General features: G+C 38.0%; 1 pseudogene; it reads left to right on the top strand.

Annotated features, from left to right (window-relative positions):
- Positions 1–1,390: 1,390 nt before the first annotated feature.
- LOC112099072 lies at positions 1,391–9,805 on the top strand (annotated as a pseudogene).
- Positions 9,806–9,859: the final 54 nt, after the last annotated feature.

Below are 9,859 nucleotides of genomic sequence, written 5' to 3' on the forward strand. Positions count from 1 at the left end.
TGTGCTCCATAGTGATTGCCACAAATCCCCTCATGTATCTCCCTCATGACATACTCGGCCTCGTCACTTCCCAAGCATTTAAGGTTAGGAAGAGTGAACTCTCTTCTGTATAGGGTATCCTGGATCAGGCAGTACCGCGCGGCTTTATACTTTAGTCTTCTTGCTTCGCTTTTATCTGAGGGGAGGTCTCTGTCCTTGAAGTACCTTATGATAGGCTCCATCCAAAGTACCTCGTTGGACAGTGATCCTATTTCCAACGGCTCTAGGGGATCAATGCTGGGGGCGGGTATGTATTCTGTCGTGATGGGGTCAGCTGACTGAGCTGCACTAAGGGATGCCATTTTTGCCAGGGTGTCGGCTTCGCTGTTCTCCAGTTGGGGTACCCTTTCCACCTTAACCTCGCAAAATTGGGACATCAATTCTCTGGTTTTTCCGAGGTACCCCTTCATGTTTTCCTCTTTCGCTTGATATTGTGCGGTAATCTGACTTACCACCAACTAGGAGTCGCTCTTGATGTGTACCCTCTTTACTCCCAAAGCCTTCAACATCCTTAACCCTACTATAATGGCCTTGTATTCGGCTTCGTTGTTTGAAGCCTTGAATCCAAATTGCAAAGCGTAGCATATTTTCACCTTGTTCGGGTTGATTATAATAACTCCTGCACCACTTCCGTGTGAGTTAAAGGAACCATCTACATATATTTACCAGACATGCCCCCCTTCGTCGGTGGATGGGGTATCGGACAGGTACCTCAGATCACCTTCACTACTTAAGTCATTGGAAAATTCCGCAATGAAATTAGCGATAGCTTGGGCTTTAATCGTCGATCGAGGCTTGAAGATGATGTCAAACTCGCTTAATTCGAGGGACCATTGGAGAAGCCTTCCGGACATGTCTAACTTCTGGAGGATTTGCCGGAGGGGAAGGTTGGTGACGACTGCAATGGTGTGAGCTTGAAAATATGGTCTGAGCTTCCATGCGGAGACAACCAATGCCAAAACGATCTTTTCAGAGGTGGGGTACCTCTTTTCGGCATCAACCATAGCCTTACCAGTGTAGTAAATAGGTCGTTGTATCCCATTATCATCCTCTCGGAGTAACACGGAGCTGGTGGCATGCTCGGATACGGTGAGATACAACAGAAGCCCCTCTCCCGGCTCAGGTTTGGCAAGTAGTGGAGCATTCACGAGGTACCCCTTCAGTTCTTGGAAAGCCTCTTCGCAATCGGGTGTCCATTGGAGCTTCTTGCCGGTCTTCAAAGCTTTGAAAAAGGACTTACACCGGTCTGTAGCCTTGGAGATAAAGCGGCTTAGGACAGCTACCCGGCCTGCCAAGCTTTGAACCTTCTTGATGGTGCGTGGCGATTTCATGTTTTTGAACTGCGCGAATTTTATCGGGGTTGAGAGACTACTTAGACACTCATGGCACCACATCGTCTGATGGAATGTCATCATTCTTGGTTAGTCATGGGACCTATGAAGACCTTTTCTTTTCTTATCTTAAGTTCTTTTAATTGGTGTCACGAATGCTGAGAAAAAAAAAGTTTGCTTCTGACATCAGCCGCAACATGCTTGACACAAATTTCTGAAGAGCATTTGCAGTTCTAGGAACATTATTACCTCACAGTTCCTCTCATGTTGAGTTGGAACCTTGTCACATTACTCGTTTATGGTATTTTTAATTTGAGTCATTTGCTCAGTGCTCAGTCTGTATAAATGTTCAAATTCCTCATTTTTTTTTTTGAAAGTGTTACAAGGTGGATATCCTCAGGTTGAATTGTTAAGGTTTTTTAAATGTCTGTCTGCTGAACTTTGGATAACTGTTATCCTTTGAACATATGTTTATGCTATTTTCCAATTTTATTGACAGAGACATGGTGGTTGGACATGGGGTGGGGGCAATCTAAGTAGTATGTCAGCTTCAGTATCAACCCTTGGAGACAGTGGTTGGTTAATACATGTTCAGAGTATCCTGGCTGGTTCAGCTTGGATTGCTGCACAAATCGCTTTAGAATAAGCTTCTGTGCTAGTACATTGCAGGTCGGAAGTTTTTTGATGCCATAACTTCCTGGACTGGTCATTACTAGAAATGGATAAAAATATTTCAGTTTCTGCTCAGAAAAGTTTGACATTTTGAATTTTTAGTTATGTAAGCTTTGCTTCATAACAACTATAAATACTTAAATAAATTCTTGATTGGCTATTGAGTCATATTTCTGGATATATGCAATTTTTAGATTCCTTATTTCTGGTTTATATCATATATGCAGAGACAGGGTTAGGTTACATTTATAGAATTTTCTATTTGTCTTGGATGACAGAGAGGATGATTTCAAAAGGACCTCGTCATTTATCATTTCTTTATTTGTTTGTTTATTTTCTTTTAAGTTGTTTTTATCTGAAACTCTGGTCAGCAAGGTATAACGACCAATCCATTGTTTTCATATGTGAACTTGGGAGGGCTCTTTGTCAAAAATTGTGTATTTTTACGTAGGTTTACTCCAGGAGTTTTTCATGGATTGCTGGCAGCAATCTTTGAAGACTAAGAGAGGCAGGTAAAAATCCAGTTCTCAAACTGAGCTTTAGATTGGAGTGATTACGATGATGTTAAAGTTGTCTATGAACTTGTGTAATTAATAGCCCGTTTGGGAGTGTGGTGCAAAGCCCAGCTACTAAAGGGTTTGGTAACACTCGTAGCTGGACTTTAGTAGCTTAGCAAATTTTTTCCCAAACACACCCTTATTTAGATTGAGTTGAGTTTAATCCAAATGACTTCTTATTCCACCATTTAGAGAGCTGCGAGATAGAGAGAGCAAGAGACAGGAGTTTTTATTGCAATTTCGCCTACTTCTGTAATCAGGATAGATATTAGAGATTTCCTGTTTGAAGTCCTAGGTAATTCCTATTTTGATGTGTTAAAGATTAATAAAATGAAAACGTTTTGTTGACACTCAACAAAATGGAAAATTTGTATTTCAGGTGTTTCCCTGAAATTGGCCTTTATTGGCCTTTTTTAACATTTTTGTATTTTGGTGTCTAACATGTTCATTTGCCTTTGTGTTATGCAGTGATGGTTGGGATAGAACAACTCAGTTGGTTGCACTTGCTAATTTTTTACTTGATCCATACTATCGAACATTCGCTGGATTTCAGGTACATTTTTATTCTTGAAACTTTAGCTCTTATTGGCAGTCTTAAGATCTTTTTTTCTGATGTTTCTGCCAAGATGTTCTTAAATAATCTAGTATGAAAGGCAATGTGGGAACTCTTTTGTTGCATGCATAGGTTTTTTGTGGCCCTTTTAGTTTATTTTTTTCCCATTTTAATTTTACTGTCTCAGAATCAAGTGTTGGCATTGATTTTTTTTTTCTTTGCTTATTTTTTATTTTCTTCTTGGGTTGCTGTACCGTTCTTATTTGTCTTATCCATATGAGATGGTAACATGGATATCATTTGCCTTGCTCTTCAGTTATGCACTCAGTGTGATGCGTGATGTGACTCATAAATTATAAAATCTTTTTTCTTGGTGCAGGCACTTGTTGAAAAAGATTGGCTAGCATTTGGCCATCCATTTTCGGATCGTGTGGGAATGCCAACCCTCTCTGGAAGTGGTGATATATCTTTTGAATTATGTAGGCAGTTCTCTACTGGGAGTTTTCCGTCATCACCCATGCGCCAATCATCTGGTTCATTAGCACCTCAAGCTTCTGGTTCTTCTCATGCACAGAACAACTATTCTCCCATATTTTTGCAGGTTCTTGCATTAATATTTAGTTTAACTATTGAGTCGTTAGTAGAATCTTCATTTAATTAATATTTTCAAAATTCAGAAGCTTAAAGCGATAAGGGCCTGAAAAACAAATCTTAACATGCATCATGTGAAATGTTGACTAAGATGAGCTTGCAGATGGGCTTAGATACAGGAGAGCTCGAAAATGAGCCAAAGAATTGAAATTTAAATAATTAAAATTGAGTTTGCACTTGTGGAAATTTAACTTGAGACATTATCTTTTGATACCATGTTAGAGAAACCTTTTGACCCAAAAGCTCAAGTTCTTAGCGCACTTCATTAAGTAGCTGCTCAATCCTGTATAAACACTAGCTTGCCTTGAGGTCCTGACCCCTCTTCCATGCCTTTGGCTCTACTGTGGGAGGACTTCAGCTTTCTAGTTGTGTTATAAGTTTGTCTGAGGAAAAATTAATGATCTGGTGTGTGAATTTGTTTCTGCAGTGGGTTGATTGTGTTTCACAATTGATGCGGATGTATCCATTTGCCTTTGAGTTCTCGTCGGTATGTATTTTCTTCTATATGTGAAATGAATTTCTTATTCTGTAACATATCCCATCATTAAACTTGAATGTGCTGGTGAAATGTTTTCTTTCTTTCCATTTTTTTCCCCTTCTCTCTTCATTGTTTCATATCTGATGACAATGCTATATTTGCTACAGGATTTGAGTAAAAATAAAAACAGCAAGATTTGATTATGCTGTCAATAAAATCCTGCAAGATTGTAGGAAAAAAATTTGTTTTTGAATTGTATGATATCAGATATGTGTTAAAGATATGTAGGCAGATTTTTTGGCTTTGTTTGTTTCTTTTCATGTATAAATTCAAATATTGCAGCAATGAATTATAATGCAATTAGCAGCCCCAATTTCTCTGTGTACTCTTTTCTTTGTTTAAAACCAACAAAGTGGTATCAGAGCCCTTATTCTTAAGGGACCTGTAACGTGATTAGAGAGGCTTCCTACACTTCAATATGGCAGGAAATGGTTTCTTATCTGCTCCTCCAGTTTTCACAGGTGAAAATTATCAAATATGGGCTGTGAAAATGGAATCTTACCTGGAAGCATGTGACCTATGGGACTTGGTGGAAGCAGATCCAGAGGATCCACCATTAGCTCATATGAGGAATAACAAGGATGAAAGAAAAAGGAGATATAAGGCCAAGACATGCATTCACTCTGCAGTTTCAGAGACAATTTTCACAAAGATCATGACTTGTGAAACAGCGAAACAGGCATGGGATCTTTTGAAACAAGAATATCAGGGGAACGTCAGGACAAAACAAATGCAGGTCCTGAACCTGAGAAGGGAATTTGAAATGCAGAAAATGAAGGAGACAGAAACAGTTAATGACTATAAAGACAAGTTGATGATGATTGCCAATAAAATTAGAATGCTTGGGGAAGAGTTTTCTGATAGAAGGATTGTAGAGAAGATTTTGGTGACCTTGCCTGAGAGATTTGAATCTAAAATCTCTTCACTTGAAGAGTCCAGAGATATGTCAACAATAACATTGGCAGAGCTTGTCAATGCACTGCAAGCTCAAGAACAAAGGAGAGCTTACAGAAAGGAGGAGATGGTTGAAGGAGCATTTCAAGTGAAAGAGGCTGATCAAGCTCAGGGAGGCAGCAAAGAAAAGAAACAGTGGAGTAAGAAGATTTACAAGAAGGGGGCAAGTAGCATCAATGAAGGCAACAAGGGCAAGCACTCCCCGTGTCCTCACTGTAAGAAAACCTCTCATCCGCAAAAGAAATGCTGGTTTAGGCCTGACATTCAATGCAGGGCATGCAAGCAAATGGGGCATATGGAGAGGGTGTGTAAAAACAAACAGCAAGAAGGACACCAAGCTTAAGCAGCAGAACAACAACAGGATGAACAACTTTTTGTTGTATCTTGTTTTTCGAGTAACAGTTCGAGTGATGATTGGCTCATAGACAGTGGATGCACAAATCACATGTCTTTCGATGAATCTCTTTTCAAAGAAGTAAACAAGTCAGAAGTGTCAAGAGTTAAAGTTGGCAATGGGCAGTATATTGAAGTGAAAGGTAAAGGGACAGTTGCAATAAAAAGCTCAGCAGGTATCAAGTTTATTTCTTATGTATTACTTGTTCCTAAAATTGATCGAAATCTGCTGAGTGTGGGACAATTGCTTGAGAAAGGTTATTCTGTTGTATTTAAGAATAACATATGTGTCATTACTGACCCAAATGGTGTAGTGTTGTTCTCTGTGAAAATGAACAGCAAAAGCTTCAGCTTAAGTTGGAACAAGGATAAATGTAGTGCATATCAATGTACTTTAAACCAGGCTGAGTTATGGCACAAGCGGATGGGGCATTTTCATTATTCTGCATTAGATTACATGCAGAAAAATGATCTTGTGCAAGGAATGACTTTCAATGGAGGAGGAGCATCAGTGTGTGGAGTCTGTCAGCTGGGAAAACAAGCTAGATTGCCATTCCCTGTTAATAAGGCATGGAGAGCAGTTGAGAAGCTTCAGTTAATCCACACAGATGTTTGTGGACCTATGAGGACTGCATCCTTAAATGGTAATAGGTACTTCATGGTTCTTATTGATGATTTTAGTAGAATGTGTTGGGTTTACTTTCTCAAACAAAAATCTGAAGTTGCTAGTGTGTTTTGGAAGTTTAAAACATGGATTGAAAATCAAAGTGGCTGTAAAATCAAGGTGATCAGATCTGATAATGGGACTGAATATACAGCTGATAAATTTGCTAAGTTTTGCGAAGCTGCAGGGATTGAACATCAGCTTACAGCAACCTATACACCTCAACAAAATGGAATCAGTGAGAGGAAAAACAGAACAGTCATGGAGATGGCTAGATGTTTGTTGTTTGAGAAGGAAATGCCAAAAATGTTTTGGGCTGAGGCTGTTAATACTGCTGTATTTTTGCAAAACAGGTTACCAACAAATGCTTTAAAGGGAAAAACACCTTTTGAAGCCTGGTTTGGTTTTAAACCCTCTATTAATAACTTAAGAATTTTTTGTTGCATGTGTTTTACTCATGTTCCAGATGCAAAAAGAGAGAAGTTGGATCAAAAAGCAAAATATGGAGTTTTTGTAGGATACAGTACTCTCACCAAAGGTTATAGAGTTTATCAACCTTTGACGGGAAGAATCATAGTGAGTAGAGATGTTAAATTTGACGAAGCCGGAGGATGGAATTGGGAAACAGCTGAACCAAAGCAAGCTTTTGCAGAAGAAAAAGCACCAGAATTGCGAGATGATGATATAATTGATGATGAGCCAATAAGAGGTACCAGACCACTTACAGAAATTTATCAAAAGTGCAATATGGCTGTGCTTGAACCTGCAGGTTATGATGAGGCTGCTAAAGATCCAAAGTGGCTTGAAGCAATGGAAGATGAGATCAAGATGATTCACAAGAATCAAACTTAGGAGTTGGTGGACAGACCACTACACAAGAAAACTATTGGTGTGAAATGGGTTTATAGAACCAAACTCAATGCTGATGGTTCTGTAAACAAATTCAAAGCAAGGCTGGTTGTAAAAGGGTATGCTCAACTATTTGGTGTTGACTTTTCTGAAACGTTTGCACCTGTAGCACGGCTGGACACCATCAGATTGCTTCTAGCACTTGCAGCACAAAAGCAGTGGAAAATCTACCAGCTTGATGTTAAATCAGCCTTTTTAAATGGCTATTTGGATGAAGAAATCTTTGTTGAGCAGCCTGAGGGTTTTGTTGCAGATCTAAAGAAAGTATATTTATTAAAAAAGGCATTATATGGCTTGAAGCAGGCTCCAAGAGCTTGGTACAGCAGGATTGATGATCATTTGCTGAACATAGGCTTCAACAAGAGCATGAGTGAATCAACTTTGTATATTCAAGTAATTAATCATGAATTGATTGTTGTTTCACTTTATGTTGATGATTTGCTTGTCACAGGAAGCAATGAAGAATTAGTGAAGCAATTTAAGGTTCAAATGATGCAAGCATTTGAAATGACTGATCTAGGAGAGATGACTTTCTTTTTAGGTCTGGAAATTCAAAAGTCACAGCAGGGGATCTTCATTGGACAGCAAAAATATGCTAAAGAAGTGCTAAAAAAATTCAACATGGAGGATTGCAAGTCAGTATGTACTCCTTTAGCTCAAAATGAGAAATTTAGTAAAGATGATGGTGCTGAAAAGATTGACGAAGCATTACATAGGAGTCTTATAGGTTGCTTGATGTATTTGACAGCAACAAGACCTGATATAATGTTTACTGTGAGTTTGCTGTCCAGATATATGCATTGTGCAAGTGAATTGCACTACAAGGCTGCTAAAAGGGTGCTCAGGTATATCAAGGGAACTTTGGATCATGGAATAAAATTTGAGAAGGAAGACAAGCTCATTTTGCATGGTTTTGCTGATAGTGATTAGGCAGGATCCTGTGATGATATGAGGAGCACGTCAGGCTACTTGTTTAGTCTTGGTTCAGGTTGTTTCTGTTGGAGTTCAAAGAAGCAGGAAATCGTAGCTCAGTCTACTGCTGAGGCTGAGTATATTGCAGCTGCTGCTGCAGTCAATCAAGCCTTATGGCTAAGGAAGCTTATGACAGATTTGAAAATGATTCAGGATTATGCAACTGAAATCTTTGTTGATAATCAAGCTGCCATAGCAATTTCTAACAATCCAGTGTTCCATGGGAAGACAAAGCATTTCAAAATTAAGTATTATTTTGTTAGAGAAGTCCAGAAGAATGATGAAGTAAGGCTCGTGTATTGCAAGACTGAAGACCAGCTAGCTGACATTTTGACAAAGGGACTGTCAAAGTCAAGATTTGAGTTGTTGAAGAAAAGAATTGGTGTCTGCAGCAAAAATAGCAAGGAGGAGTGATGATAATGCTATATTTGCTGCAGGATTTGAGTAAAAATAAAAACAGCAAGATTTGATTATGCTGTCAATAAAATCCTGCAAGATTGTAGGAAAAAAATTTGTTTTTGAATTGTATGATATCAGATATGTGTTAAAGATATGTAGGCAGATTTTTTGGCTTTGTTTGTTTCTTTTCATGTATAAATTCAAATATTGCAGCAATGAATTATAATGCAATTAGCAGCCCCAATTTCTCTGTGTACTCTTTTCTTTGTTTAAAACCAACAATATCCTTTCCAGAGAAAACCAGTTGTTGACTTTTCTACTCTTTCGTATCCAGGCTTTTCTGGTGGATTTCTTGGACTGTGTGCTTTCTTGTCGCTTTGGAAACTTCTTGTGCAACAGGTAGTTTCACATTAATACAAGCAGTGGGGTGGATCCTATTCCAATAAAAGCTGTGGTAACTGGCATGCATTTACTTCATCTGTTATGACTATTGGGATAACAGCAGGACTTAGCCAGTAATTTGTCCTAAAGAGCTGCTTTTTTAAGTTCTCTCTCTTTTTCCTTTTCTATTGTTTTTCCTGCAGTGCGATGGTTTTACATGCCCAGGGGCTTGGTCTTTTTGATTAAATCTTTAGTTAAGGGAAATGAAAAGTTAAATTGATACAAGTTTGAGGTTCAAATCTTTTTTTTTTTTTTAATTTTTCCTCTTTCGAAGTAGAAAGGATGAGAAAAAATTAAGAATTCTTGATGTGATTATTACATAGTGGAACTGTTATATTTAAAAGCATAATGGTCTTTTGTTTTTGTCAATTAAAAAGAAAAAAAGAAAAATTGATGCAAAAGTTATAGAGTTTGAGAAGGATTGAGAGTATAAATGATACAATTTGTTCAGAAGGGAGCATTAACAAACTATACAGATAAATCTAAAGTATAATGGATTAAAAGGTTGTATTTTAAGTTAGCTTGTAATTTTTGTTAAATTGACTTCATTATGTTTTTAGCTTGTCAGCATGGTTTGGATGTTTCTTTTACTTCATAAGTATGTTGTATAATCTCAGGAACTACTGGTCAAAGAGAAATTTTGCTACATTTCATCCCCTGAAGTTGCTGTTTTATTAATGAACATGTATAACTGGTACAGGCATTCTTATGAATGATGTTTATATTTGCTGGTGCAAAATCAGCTTGTTTACTTATTTTTTCCAAATTATATAATATTGTAGCTGT

This window comes from Citrus clementina, unplaced genomic scaffold (genome assembly GCF_000493195.1).
Source record: "Citrus clementina cultivar Clemenules unplaced genomic scaffold, Citrus_clementina_v1.0 scaffold_4, whole genome shotgun sequence".
Taxonomy (NCBI): domain Eukaryota; kingdom Viridiplantae; phylum Streptophyta; class Magnoliopsida; order Sapindales; family Rutaceae; genus Citrus; species Citrus x clementina.